This window comes from Giraffa tippelskirchi, chromosome 3 (assembly GCF_054371585.1).
Source record: "Giraffa tippelskirchi isolate mGirTip1 chromosome 3, T2T-mGirTip1v1.2.pri, whole genome shotgun sequence".
NCBI lineage: Eukaryota > Metazoa > Chordata > Mammalia > Artiodactyla > Giraffidae > Giraffa > Giraffa tippelskirchi.
The window spans coordinates 50,385,560-50,400,285 of record NC_137277.1 but is presented as its reverse complement, the minus strand read 5'-3'; the positions used below and the strand labels follow the sequence as shown (position 1 = coordinate 50,400,285).

General features: G+C 37.0%; 1 protein-coding gene and 1 long non-coding RNA gene across 2 annotated transcripts in view; one reads left to right on the top strand and one right to left on the bottom strand.

Annotated features, from left to right (window-relative positions):
- Positions 1-14,726, top strand: part of APPBP2 (amyloid beta precursor protein binding protein 2) — a 61,359-nt gene that overhangs the window by 3,780 nt on the left and 42,853 nt on the right. The gene's annotated exons all lie outside the window — the stretch shown is intronic.
- Positions 1,389-6,358, bottom strand: LOC145543446 (uncharacterized). Its single transcript, XR_014080716.1, has 2 exons — positions 5,953-6,358; positions 1,389-4,290 (listed from the first exon to the last, which is right to left on the bottom strand). It is a non-coding gene; the product is annotated as an uncharacterized LOC145543446 (long non-coding RNA).

Genomic DNA, 14,726 nt, shown 5'->3' with positions numbered 1-14,726 from the left:
TTGATCCCTGGTCGGGGAATCTCCAGGCCCTATGGTGTGGCCAAAAATAAATAGATAAATAGCAAAACTTCAGCGGGAGTGGGGCATAAAAGAACATAAATAGGCAGCCATACCCTGTATATGGATGGAAAGGTAATGTGTTATAAATATGTCTGCTCATGTCAGTTTAAGCTTTGAATTTATTGCAAGATGAATCAGAATCTCAGGATTTTACTAGGTATAGGAAACTTATTAAATATGATGCTTTCATGGAGGAATTAATCACCTGAGAATAAATGAGCCAAGGAAAATTTTAAATGTACAACATTCAGGATAGTCAAATATATTAGGAGACCATGTGTATTTTAAAACAATATAGTATTGGCAAAAGAACAGCAAAGAGGGAAATTGATTTCTAGGACATAGTAGACAGTCTACATGGAAGCTAAAGCATATTTAAGAATTTGTTTATATACTAAAGTTATAAGGCAATGCTGTATTTAAACAGATGGGAGGGAGTTGGTTATCTGGGGGGAGTGTTAGACCTCTACTTAATACTTTACACCAAAATGAATTCCAAGCAAATTAAAGATTTAAATATGGCAACTGATATCTTAAAAGCACCAAAATAAATTAATGGGTCAGTATCTTACAGTGGGGAATGACTGAAATTCTTCTTTAAAGAAATTATTTTTAAAGTAATTTACAAATTCAAAAAGTGTCAAATGTTACAAAAATGAATAATGTAGAATGTGAAGTCCTCTATTATTCATCTTGCCAACGCTTTAATACTGTCCTGGTATAAGGAAGGCTTCTCTAAGCATGAAACCAAAACCCAGGATGAGAAAAAGAAATGGATTCTGTTGAGTACATTAAAAATTAGGGGAGAAATTGAAAGCACATTTTTAAAAAAGACTATGCAAATGACCAACCTAGACAGCATATTAAAAAGCAGAGACATTACTTTGCCAACAAAGGTCCATCTAGTCAAAGCTATGGTTTTTCAAGTAGTCGTGTATGGATGTGAGAATTGAACTATAAAGAAACCTGAGCGCTGAAGAATTGAGGCTTTTGAACTGTGGTGTTGGAGAAGACTCTTGAGAGTCCCTTGGGCATCAAGGAGATCCCGCCAGTCCATCTTAGAGGAAATCAGTCCTGAATATTCATTGGAAGGACTGATGCTGAAGCTGAAACTCCAATCCTTTGGCCACCAGATGCAAAGAACTGACTCATTTGAAAAGACCCTGATGCTGGGAAAGATTGAAGGTGGGAGGAGAAGCGGACGACAGAGGATGAGATGGTTGGATGGTATCACCGACTCAAAGGACATGAGTTTGAGCAAGCTCCAGGAGTTGGTGATGGACAGGGAGGCCTGGTGTGCTGCAGTCCATGGGGTCGCAAAGAGTCAGACATGACTGAGCAACTGAACTGAATTGATGCAAATGACATTTGTCAGGTAAGAGATGAATTTCCTAATACAGAAAGATCTAATGTTCATCAGTATATAAAGTACAACCAATTGATTTCCAGAAGACCTGAAGAGCTAGCTCACGGAACAGGAAAATATGAATGGCTAATAAACATCAAATGAAATGCAAATTAAAGTGCAGTGTCAAGCCATGTCAATCATGAAGAAGAAATAAAATCTGGAGAACTTACACCATCAAATATGGAGCTGTAACAGATAGGATAATATGGGATTGCCGTATAGATAGACAAATAGTCCAGTAACAGACTGACACATGTACTGTCACCTGGTTTATGATAAAGGTGACATAGTGGTACAATGGGAAAAGGAAGATCAAATAAATAGTGTTGGTTAGTTAGATATCCATGTAGAGGGAGAAAGATCATGATCTTACCTTATATCAAACACAATTACCATTTTGGGTAGATTGCTGATCTAAATGTGGAAAACAGATTTTTAGGGAAAAGTTTTCACTGTGTCAGCAAAAATATATTACATAGGATACAAAAAATGAGCTAAATGTAAAGGTAATTTGATATATTGGCCTATTTTAAGATTAAGAACATCTGTTTATTAAAAGATACCATTAAAAGAGTGAAAAGCGAAGCCACAGAGTGGGAGAAAATATTTGCAGCACATATTATCTCATAAAAAGATTCATCCTGCATGTAAAGAACTAGAAATAAAGAAAATAAGAAATAGCTAATTTTTTTTAAATGAGACATCCAAAAAGAGGACATTCAAAGGTCCAGTGAAACATTTGGAAAGATGCTCAACCTCATTTTGTTTTCAGGGAAATCGCTGTTCTGCTATACTCTCTTCAGAATGACTAAATGAAAAAGAAGTGTTGGTAAGGATGTGAAGCAATCAGAACTCTCATAAACCGTTAGTGGAAATGTTAATTGATATACCATTTTGGAAAACACATTATCTACTATAAAGTGTGTGTGTGTGTATACACACACCGTATAACCCAGTAGTTCCTCCTCATGATTATAGCAGTAATGTTCATAGCAATACTACTCATAATAACCAAAAAAATGGAAACTATCCCAAAAGCCATCAATAGGAGAAATATAAATTGTGAAATAGTCATGTAGAGGAATATTTTACAGTGAAAATGAATAAATTGCAGTTGTGAAACCATATGGATATATCTCACAGGTGACATTAAGTGAAAGAAATCAGCCAAAGGAGTATATACCAGAGGCTCCCAAACTTTCTCCCTTAACAACATCCTTAGGTCAAAAGAAATACCTGACAGCTCTGTTAATTAAGTAGTTAGATATAAAAAACTGAATAATACTTATGTCCTGACAACACAAGAACTGTTTAAAAAATGAATAAACAAAAATTGAAAGAGTATTTTACTTCATTCTTAAATAAGCACAATTACTTACTACTGGAATATGAGTGTGTGTCAGACACTGTACAGCTTCTCAGATCTTGAAATTGAATTGGACACTACCATTATTTTCTGTTACGTGAGGTTTGCACGTTACTTTTATCATAACAACCACTGAAAATGCTGCTTCACAAAGATGTCATTGAAAGGAATATAGCAGTCTAGTATTTGGCATGGTTTAATATAAATGTTGAATATTGTACCTTTCCAATTTAAAATATCTTGCAGTGCCCCAGGACATCTTGATGCAGTTTGAAAAATGTGGATATATAGTGTGTGATTCCATGTACATAAGGTTCCAAAAAGGCTTAAAAAATTAAAAGTGTTTTAAGTCTGAAGAGGTTACCCTTGGAGGATAGTGACTGTGCAGGGGCACAAAGGGAGATGTCTGGGATTCTGATGATGCTCAGTTTTATTAATATCGTCTGCATGTTGGTATATGGGTATGTTCACTTTGTGAAAATTTATTGAACTTCTCATTCTTTTATTTTTCTTTTTAAAATTATGTATTTTTTATTGAAGTATAGTTGATGCACAATATTATGTAAGTTACAGATATACAATATAGTGAGTCACAATTTTCAAAGGTTATACTCCATTTATATTATTGTAAAATATTGGCTGTGTTCCTTGTATTGTACAATATATCCCTGTATCTTATTTTATACCTAGTAGTTTGTACTTCTTAGAGCTTTACATTTTAAATATAAGTTGGGCACTCATCTGTGTATGTGTCATACTTCAGTAAAAAGGTTTAAAAATTACCATTCCTCTTCACTTGCCAGATTATCATGGTTTAATGATTCAAATAACTCTTACCCTTTAATCTGCAATACCATGAAATTTTCCTATAGGAATGCTTGTTGACTGTACAGCAAATTCTGTTCAGGAATGTTAAATACAGTATTGTTTATGATGGCAAAAATTGGAAACAACTGTTTGCTCATCAATCAGGAATGGAATATCATACTTCATTTAGAAAGAATGAGGATGCTGGGTATATTGGTGTAAAGAGTACATGGGGAGAATAAAAGCTTGTCACAAAGTAGTATGAATAACATAATCACGTTTGTTGTTTTTAAATGAGGGAATATATGTGTACATTTGAGTATGTGTTGAAAAAAAACCTAGAGGAATACAAAATTTCCGTAGTATTTATTCAAGGGAAAGAATTATAGTTTTTAACTTTGTACATATATTCTCTCTATATTTTTATACTAGAATTTTTATGATTTATATTGTTTTATAAAAGAAGTAAGATTGAATTTTTAAGAATAAGCTATCTGTGACATAAGTTGTACTAGGAGGGGAATAGCCTAAAAACTGATATTCTAAAATATTAGTGTGACTGAGAAGTCAGATGGTGCAGTAAAGAATCTTATCTGCAGTGCAGGAGACCTGGGTTCTATCCCTGGGTCTTCTGTTTTTAGGGGTTTCCCTGATGGCTCAGATGGTAAAGAATCTGCCTGCGATGTGGGAGACCCAGGTTTGAGCCCTAGGTCAGGAAGATCCCCTGGAGAGGGGAATGGCTACCCACTCCACTATTCTTGCCTTGAGAATTCCATGGACAGAGGAGCCTGGTGGGCTACAGCCCATGGGTTTGCAAAGAGTCGGACATGACTGAGCGACTAAACACTTTCACTTTCACATAAGAAGTAGGTCAAGGTGATTGGTTTAAAAGAAAAATAGGTCAACTAATTAAGTAGTTAATTGGACACATTAATTCACTGGTTAGCCACATCAAGAAATGTGAGAGAAAGCTCACATTCTCAAAACTAGGAATGAGAAAGTAAAAATAACCATGGATACAATGGAAAGGGGAAAAATAGTCTTTTAAGTTGTAGCATAATTTGCTTTAGATGTAGCATTGCTTGTATGCATGCGTGCAAAGTCGCTTCAGGTGTGTCTGATTCTATGCAACCCCGTGGACTGTAGCCCACCAGGCTCCTCTGTGCGTTGGATTATCCAGGCAAGAATACTGGAATGGGTTGCCATTTCCTCTTACAGAGGATCTTTCCAACTGAAATTTGTGTTTCTAGGAAAGTACAAATAACCAAAGAGAAGTTGATAGACTAAAACCATAAAAGAAATTAAGAAATTATATTTTTCCCTCTGTCCACATGCCTCCTCCCTCAGCAGACAAAACTCCTACCATTATTAAGCTATCTTGGGTATAGTCAAAGAATAGTTGATACTGTTCATACTTTTTTAAAGATTTCTTTTTTATTTTTGTCTGTGCTGAGTCTTCATTGCTGCTTGTAGGACTTCTCTAGTTACAGGGAGTGGGGGCTCCTCTTTGGTTGCAGTCAAAGAGCTTCTTATTGCAGTGGCTTCTCTCGTTGCAGAGCACAGGCTCCAGGGTGCTTATGTCTGCATGTGCGCTAAGTCGCTTCAGTGTGTCTGATTCTGTGTGACCTATGAACTGGAGTCTGTCAGGCTCCTCTGTCCATGGATTTCTCCAGGGAAGAATACTGGAATGGGTTGCCATGCCCTCCTCTGAGGGATCTTCCCAACCCAGGGATCGAACTGGAGTATCTTGCATCTCCTGCATTGGCATGCAGGTTCTTTACCACTGAGCCACCAGGGAAGCCCTGGTTTTCTTTTTTATAAGTTCCTTTCTATGTTTTCTAATTAAAAAGAAAAAAAAGCATCTATGCGATTTTGCTGGAATCAAAGGAAGCAAATATTTGTTTCTATTTTTTGGCTACATGGCATATGGGATCTCAGTTCCCTTAGTTCCCTGACCAGGGATTAAACCCTTGCCCTGCAGTGAAAGGGAGAAGTCTTAACCACTGGATCACCACAGAAGTCCTCAAAACAAATGTTTTAAAGTTGGCTATCTAGAATACAGAATGAGGTTTTTTGTTTTTAGGGTTTTTTCCCCTAATTTTTAAAAAAATTGTGGTGTAGTTAATTTACAGTGTTTCAAGTATAGGGAATGACGTCTCATATAGAGACAGAATGTTTTCTTATAGCCATGGACTGTAGCCCGCCAGGCTGCTCCGTCCATGGGATTCTCCAGGCCAGAATACTGGAGTGGGTTGCCGTTTCCTCCTCCAGTGGATCTTCCTGACCCAGGGATCGATCCTGGCTTTCCCACATTGCAGACAGATTCCTTACCATCTGAACCACCAGGGAAGCCCCTCTTAAAACCACACTGTCTTCTTTCTGCTGCCTCATGGATACACTACTGATTTTCACCAAGGTTGGTAGTGATGCTTTAAGAAGAGAAGTCAAGAAACTTCTTACCTACATATAGAGATCACTGATACCTACTAGGTTATATATGACTGGTTATCATTGTTGGCTAGATTTTTCATCTAACTAGACCTTTGGGGCTTCCCTCATAGCTTCAAGAAAATTAGAGATACCAAGGGAACATTTCATGCAAATATGGGCTTGATAAAGGACAGAAATGGTATGGACCTAACAGAAGCAGAAGATATTAAGAAGAGGTGGCAAGAATACACAGAAGAACTGTACAAAAAAGATCTTCATGACCCAGATAATCACGATGGTGTGATCACTCACCTAGAGCCAGACATCCTGGAACGCGAAGTCAAGTGGGCCTTAGACAGCATCACTACGAGCAAAGCTAGTGGAGGTGATGAAATTCCAGTTGAGCTATTTCAAATGCTGAAAGATGATGCTGTGAAAGTGCTGCACTCAATATGCCAGCAAATTTGGAAAACTCAGCAGTGGCCACAGGACTGGAAAAGGTTCAGTTTTCATCCCAATCGCAAAGAAAGGCAATGCCAAAGAATGCTCAAAACTACCGCACGACTGCACTCATCTCACATGCTAGTAAAGTAATGCTGAAAATTCTCCAAGCCAGGCTTCAGCAATATGTGAACCATAAACTTCCAGATGTTCAAGCTGGTTTTAGAAAAGGAAGAGGAACCAGAGATCAAATGGCCAACATCCGCTGGATCATCGAAAAAGCAAGAGAGTTCCAGAAAAACATCTATTTCTGCTTTATTGACTATGCCAAAGCCTTTGACTGTGTGGATCACAATAAACTGTGGAAAATTCTGCAAGAGATGGGAATACCAGACCACCTGACCTGCCTCTTGAGAAACCTGTATGCAGGTCAGGAAGCAACAGTTAGAACTGGACATGGAACACCAGACTGGTTCCAAATAGGAAAAGGAGTACATCAAGGCTGTATGTTGTCACTCTGCTTATTTAACTCATATGCAGAGTACATCATGAGAAACACTGAGCTGGAAGAAGCACAATCTGGAATCAAGATTGCCGGTAGAAATATCAATAACCTCAGATATGCAGATGACACCACCCTTATGGCAGAAAGTTAAGAGAAACTAAAAAGCCTCTTGATGAAAGTGAGAGAGGAGAATGAAAAAGTTGGCTTAAAGCTCAACAATCAGAAAACTAAGATCATGGCATCTAGTCCCATCAATTAATGGGAAATGGATGGGGAAACAGTGGAAACAGTGTCAGACTTTATTTTTGGGGCTCCAAAATCACTGCAGATGGTGATTGCAGCCATGAAATTAAAAGACGCTTACTCCTTGGAAGGAAAGTTATGACCAACCTAGATAGCATATTTAAAAGCAGAGACATTACTTTGCCAACAAAGGTGTCTAGTCAAGGCTATGGTTTTTCCAGTAGTCATGTATGAATGTGAGAGTTGGACGGTGAAGAAAGCTGAGCACTGAAGAATTGATGCTTTTGAACTGTGGTGTTGGAGAAGACTCTTGAGAGTCACTTGGACTGCAACGAGATCAGTCCTGGGTGTTCCTCGGAAGGACTGATGTCGAAGCTGAAACTCCAATACTTTGGCCACCTCATGTGAAGAGTTGACTCATTGGAAAAGACCCTAATGCTGGGAAGGATTGGGGGCAGGAGGAGAAGGGGTCGACAGAGGATGAGATGGCTGGATGGCATCACCGACTCGATGGACATGGGTTTGGGTAGACTCCAGGAGTTGGTGATGGACAGGGAGTCCTGGCGTGCTGTGATTCATGGGGTCGCAAAGAGTCGGACACGACTGAGTGACTGAACTGAACTGAACTCATAGCTCAGTTGGTAAAGAATCCACCTGCAGTACAGGAGACCCCGGTTCGATTCCTGGGTTAGGAAGATCTGCTGGAGAAGGGATAGACAACCTACTCCAGGATTCTTGGGCTTCCCTTGTGGCTCAGCTGGTAAAGAATCCGCCTGCAATGCAGGAGACCTGGGTTCAATGCCTGGGTTGGGAAGATCCACTGGAGAAAGGAAAGGCTACTCACTCAAGTATTCTGGCCTGGAGAATTCGATGGACTGTATATTTCATGGGGTCGCAAAGAGTTGGACACGACTGAGCGACTTTCACTTTCAGACTTTCGTTTTGACTTTCCATTTGTATCATGATAGCATCTTCCACCATTAACACAATCATGTTATCTTGAAAATGTTCCATTGACCCACCAAATGAGAGAATTAGAGAATCTGGGTTCTAGACATAAGTTCATTCTTATAATGATTGGGGAAAAAACTCTTTAATTTCTCTTTTAATGGATGGTGAATCTAGTATCATATATGTGGACAGTGTATTTAAAATTAGGAAAGGGTTGCATTCCCATTTGGGAGTTAACTATTTCTTGTGCTTTAAATAATGTGAATATGTCTACTCGGCTTACTTATCAGTAAACAAAGCACTTTGCCCTGCAAGATGCAAATAATCATATGTTGGTCAGTTGTGTGGTTTTTTTTTTTAAGTATACTGAAACCAGTGAGTGTGGAGCAGCTGAGAAATTAAAATGTTATAAAAAGCAATAATTAATTTGTTTACTTGGCTGCATCAGGTCTTAGTTGCAGCACGTGGGATTTTCATTGCATCCTGTGGAATCTTTCGTTGAGCTGCACGGACTCAATGGCTGTAGCTCATGGACTTAGTTGCTCTGAGGCATGTGTGATCTTAGTTCCCCGACCGGGAACCGAACCCACCTCACCTGCATTGCAAGGTGTATTCTTAACCCTTGGACCACCAGGGAAATCCCATAAGAAGTAAGAAATTTAAATGTTGGTTTACCTCCAGAAGAAAGCATTTCATTTTTAATTAAATGTGCATTATATTAAAGTACTTGCTTTAATCCATGAATGTATAATCTGAGATCACAAGTGCACTCAAGCAACAGGTGAAGGACATTACATGTAATATACAGTGTAATATGAAAATAGAATAAAGAAATTTAAATTATATTCCAAAGTGAAGTTATTTAGAACTACATTTCAAATGAACTTTGAGATTAGAGAACAAGAATAAATGTATCTTACGTGTGTTAAACAAAATATTGCTACTTTTATTTATCTTAGAGGTAAAGGATACACTTGTTTAGAGGTAATGGATGCATTATTTTTAGAAAACGTTTTATTGTGGAAAAATTAAAACACAAAAGTAGATGGAATAGAATAATGGATCTCCATGTGTCCATCACTGAGCTTCAACAGTTACCAATTCTTGGCCAGTCTTACTGCTGAATCTATTGTCTACAATCCCCTTTCATATAGTATTTGGAAGCACATCATTTAATTTCATCTGTAAATATCTTAGTAGTCATGATACTATTATAACACCAAAGAAAAATCAACAGTAATTCTTTATTAAATTGCCAGTCGTTCAAATTTTCAGTTTCTAAATGTCAAATATGTATATAGTTTTACAGTTTGTTTGTTTGGATCAAAATCCAGATAAGATCTGTACCTTGACTGTTGGCTGATATATCTCTTAAGACTCTGTTGGTCTGTAGCTTCCCTATCCATCTGTTTTCTTATCTTTGCAACTTATTTGTTGAAGAGACAGGATCCTTCTTCTCATAGACTCTTCAGAGTTTCCTTTGGTTGCGAGATTCTGGTGATAGACCTTTAAAACATTTTCATCACCCCTTGTAGGTGTTTCAGCCTTTTTCCTTGTGACTACTTCATAGATTTCACTGGTTTCAGGCCAGTTTTTAAAGCCACGTTCAGGATTTGGGGGCTGTAGATTATCTAGGTAGTATGCATTTGGACTGCATACTTACAAATGTCCTAGGCTGGAGGTTTTAATTTTTCACAGCAGACTTTGCCAAGGCTGTGGAAGATGTTCTAGACTTTTATTCCTGGATTTAGTGAGTCAGTTCAGTGCCAGATTCCTTTGTTTAAAAGGATCTGCTGTCTTGAATCCTTCCTATTTATCTGGTCATTGCATTGCACTCTGGTCCACAACCACTTGGAGCCATAAAACTATTCTGTTTTTCTTTTCAGCTGTTTTTGAGTTTATGTCTCCTTAATTTGGGGCAGCTGTGAAGTTTCTGTTCTTAATTTCAAACTCGGCTGTTATCCCCAAGTTGTTTTGTGATATTTTATCTAGCACTATGTTTGGAAAGGGGCTGCAAGGTATTTATCTGTTTGTCAGTGCTGTTAGCCGTATTGCCAGAAGCTTGACTCCCATTCCTTTTCAAACCTCTGCCAAAGTGCTTTCTTCATTGGTCTGGGTATTTTGTTTGTGTTCCTAAAACACTACCTGTCTCTGATGTATGATCTGAACATCATTTATTTTCCTGCCTTGACAGCCTCTGAATTTTTTGAAATCACAGTTCTTTTTTTTTTTTTTTTAATTTTTAAATTTTTGGCCACGCCATGTGACACGTGGGATGTGGGAACTAAGACGTGGGATCTTAGTTCCCCGGATAGGGATTGAGCCCACACTTCCTGCACCCTCTGCAGTGGAAGTGCAGAGTCTTAATCACTGGACCACCAGGGAAGTCCCTGAAATCACAAAACAGTTCTTACTGTCTTTGTATTCCAGTGGTGATCATAGTCACCATTACATTCTCCAAACCTAGGACAATCTGCCTTATACAAATGTTCGTGATATTTATTAAGTTAATTTTAAAAAGTAAGTAGAATGTTCCTAGCTATAATAATCTTGATTTTGATATGAAAATTACAAAGGTTAAACAGGTTCAGTAAGCTGGGAGTTTAATACAATGAATACACCAGGTACTTGGTAAAAGATCAGATGTCAAATTAGGGAACACCTATTTTTGTCTATAAATTTAAGCAGCTGTTACAATTTGTTCTTGATTTTTACATTCAGATACTAGCACCTTATGTTCTTCACTGTAGTTTATTCAGATTTGTTCTCAGAGTTGATTGTATGGGCATGGTGTGTCAGTACAGTGGAGGACAGGACAGGGGAGCCTAGTAGATGTCTCTTTAAGATGCTTACAGTCTGATTGAGGAGGCGGTAAATAACAGTGTCAAATCAGGGTTTTTCCCTTAATGTCAAATTCATCAGATGAATTTGGGAAGTTTCAATAAATAATTATAGAATAGCAGTATTGAATACTTGATTCTCTAAGTGATAAGCTCCAGAGGTAGAGAGTATGTTTTTAATTTTTTTGTTTGTTTGTTTCTAAGGTTCTGAGTTCTACCCAGAGCAGATTGCTACCAGTTTGGATTTTGCACTCAGATAATATTGAATGTATGTCTCCACACTCATTGGTTCCATTATACCTAAAAAAAAAAAATACAACTGACCAACATATGATTATTTGCATCTTGCAGAGCAAAGTGCTTTTTTACTGTTAAGTAAGCCTAGTAGACATATTCACATTATTTAAAGTACAAGAAATAGTTAACTCTCAAATGGGAATGCAACCCTTTCCTAACTTTAAATACACTGTCCACATATATGATACTAGATTCACCATCCATTAAAAGAGAAATTAAAGAATTTTTTCCCCCAATCATTATAAGAATGAGAATATAGTGGTGAAGGTGGTCAGAGTGTAGGGTGTAATGGAATGACATGTTTAACAAATTATCACTTAAATGAATGTGTGCATGCATGCCTTGGTGCACCTGTGAAAGAAAAATACATGTTATGAGCAAGTATAACAGGAAACAGAACTTAGTTTGGGGAGTCAAGGGAAGGTCTCTGAAAAAGTGAGGCGTTAGCTGAGACCAGTAGGATGGTTACAAATTAACCAAATAAAGAATCATGGCATCAGTGTTTCATGTGCAGGCAGCAGGTTTGTGTACAAAAAGTCAGGAGGTGGAATAGAACTAAAGGAAAGTTAGTGTGCCAGAAATGTGTAGGGGATCAGGGAGAAAGAATGGTGAAAGATGAGGTTTGAAAGCTAGTAGGAGTTGGATGACTTTTAGAGACTCGTAGACCACACTAACAATTTTGGATTACGTACACATTGAAGGTGCATGCTTTTAAACAGTAATGGCATGAAATGATTCACTTTTTCAGAAGTTCATTCTGCCTGCTATGTGGACATTGATTAGAGGAGAACAAGAATGGTAATGGAAAGACTCAGTTCAGTTAAGTCGCTCAGTCATGTCTGACTCTTTGCAACCCCATGGACTGCAGCACGCCAGGCTTCCCAGTCCATCACCAATCCTAGAGCTTGCTCAGACTCATGTCCATTGAGTTGGTGATGCCATCCAACCATTTCATCCTCTGTCGTCCCCTTGTCCTGCCTTCAGTCTTTCCCAGCATCAGGGTCTTTTCCAGTGAGTCAGTTCTTTACATCAGGTGGCCAAAGTATTGGAGCTTCAGCTTCAGCATCAGCCCTTCCAATGAATATTCAGAACTGATTTCCTTTAGGATGGACTGGTTTGATGGAAAGACTAGTTTTATGAAACATTTGCAGTAATCCAGTAAAAGATGTGAAATATAAATCTGGTACCATAGATGCTCAGGGATTATTGGACTGTTGCATCCTGCCTTCTCTGTTACTTTACTTCTGCTTGGTGCGTCTACCATAAGTGCAATATCAGCAGTTCTTTAATGACTGAAAGAGAGGGGTAACTGTTCCAAACATGAGTGAGATACATGAGTTTCATAGAGTATGTGTGGGTGGGTTTGTTTGTGACTTCATAGTTATTCTTAGACCATAGTTTTGGGCTGTTCTTTTATGTCTTTTTCTAAACCTTTCAGAAGTTTTTGTTGTTAGGAATTAGCCTAGATTATTTTGTTTGCTAATTTGATATTAATGCTAAACTGTTCACTCAACCTGGTAATTTTGGATTGGCTGAGAAAGCAGATATGTCAGTTCAGAATGTCTTGGGCTAAGGAAGGCTTTCATCTCCATCTTTATCTTCCAAAGAGTTCTCTGGGTTTGAGGCTGTCTTGCATTACCCTTGCAATAGCTGCCTTCAGTTTTTATAGAAAAAATGTTTAGTGTCCGAAAGCCCTTGCTTCTGAAACATCACTGGGAGTTTCACCTCTTTATGTGTTTAAGATATTAAAGCCTACACAAGTATGTTCCTAATATTTTACTTTTGTTATATTTTTAATTTTGGTTTACAGTATTTTATACTCATGGACATTTTCGGTGTTTATGAAATCACATATCTCTTCTTCCTTTATGATTTTGCCTGTAGTATATAATGCTTTTAGAAGGGCAGTGTTACAAGGTAACTTTTAACATGGCTGTTACTTAATTGTTTAATATTAATATTTAGAACTTTGATAAGCATTTTTTATTTTTGTTCTATCAGGAGGTACCTTACTTTGTTTCTTCATTTTTATGCATTCTTTATTAACTAATTTTTTCTTTTAATGATTTTAAAATGCTCCCTTTATCAAATGTTAAGTTTTTATGTATACTAAGATCTGCTTTTGAACTCTGCATTTTGTTCCATTGATTGGTCTGTCTTTATACTTGTACAGTATTGTTTTAGTTGTATTTTTATTCTCTGTTTTCATATCTGTTGGGAGATAGTTTACATACTTCTAAAAAATAAACTTGTTCTTTCTTATTTTCTTTAAGGTATCAATAGCTAAAAGTAGTTGCTAGTCCTTTAATAACCTCCTTACTCAGTGGGTGCAGAATTTAATATTAAAACACATTATGTAATAATGAACTAAAATAAGTCAAATTTTTAAAAATCTAATGTAAGAATCATTATCAAAGAACCTAGAGCTTCAGTTTTCTTTCTTCTAAGCTCTACTCTGTAAGATACATGAATCTATGAAGGGATTAATCTTCTATTATATGTTTTAAATTGCTTGTTTTATACTCTTTCTTATTTCCTGATATAATATCTTTGAAAAGTAGTATAGTCTAAGTTATGGAGAACATGGATGTAAGGACAGACTGCCTGGAGCCAGATTGTCACCCTCCTTCTTCTTAATTGTATGATTTTGAGCAAGTTTTTTAACTTTATATGCCTCAGTTTCCTTATCTGTGGAAGGGCAGAATGAGTTGCTAATGAAAAGTGCTTAGAACAGTACCTAGCACAGTAAGTGCTATTTATTTTGGATTGGTATTCAAAAGTCCTATTCATATAATGTATAAATTTGCATTTTGGGAGGGAAGCCTGATAAGGTGGTTTTTTTTTTTTGACTGAAGTATAGCTGCTGTGCATGAAAAGATGATTGGATGATTTGAAACAGTTAAATCACTATTCTTTACCCCAAATTTAAATGTGGACCCATTTGTAGCTAGAAAAAGTGAACTGCTGAGAGATTAAAAAAAAAAAAGCTTGTGTTTATTAATAGGCATACTTCTAATATATTTAAAATGGTAACTAAGCTTACGGCTTTCCTTCAAATCCCATTTGTTAGGAAATTTTCAGTATTAAAGGGATATTTTGAGTTATAGAACATATAGTTTAATTATTTTTATTTGACTAGTGAATACAGGCAAAAAAGTGGTATAACTTTCATTTCTTATATTTTACAAAAGAAATTCTAAGCATTAAATTTACTAACGGGTTATTTTGATAAGAAACTAAGGTTTTTTTGGTCCTAAACTCTTTTTGAAGTATGTATAGGTATGTATTTTGTTAACTGCATTTATTTTTCTGTCCCAAATCAGAAATCTATCATACTGGTAAGTCCCAAAATAGGAGTTTGATTATAAATTCTCAGCT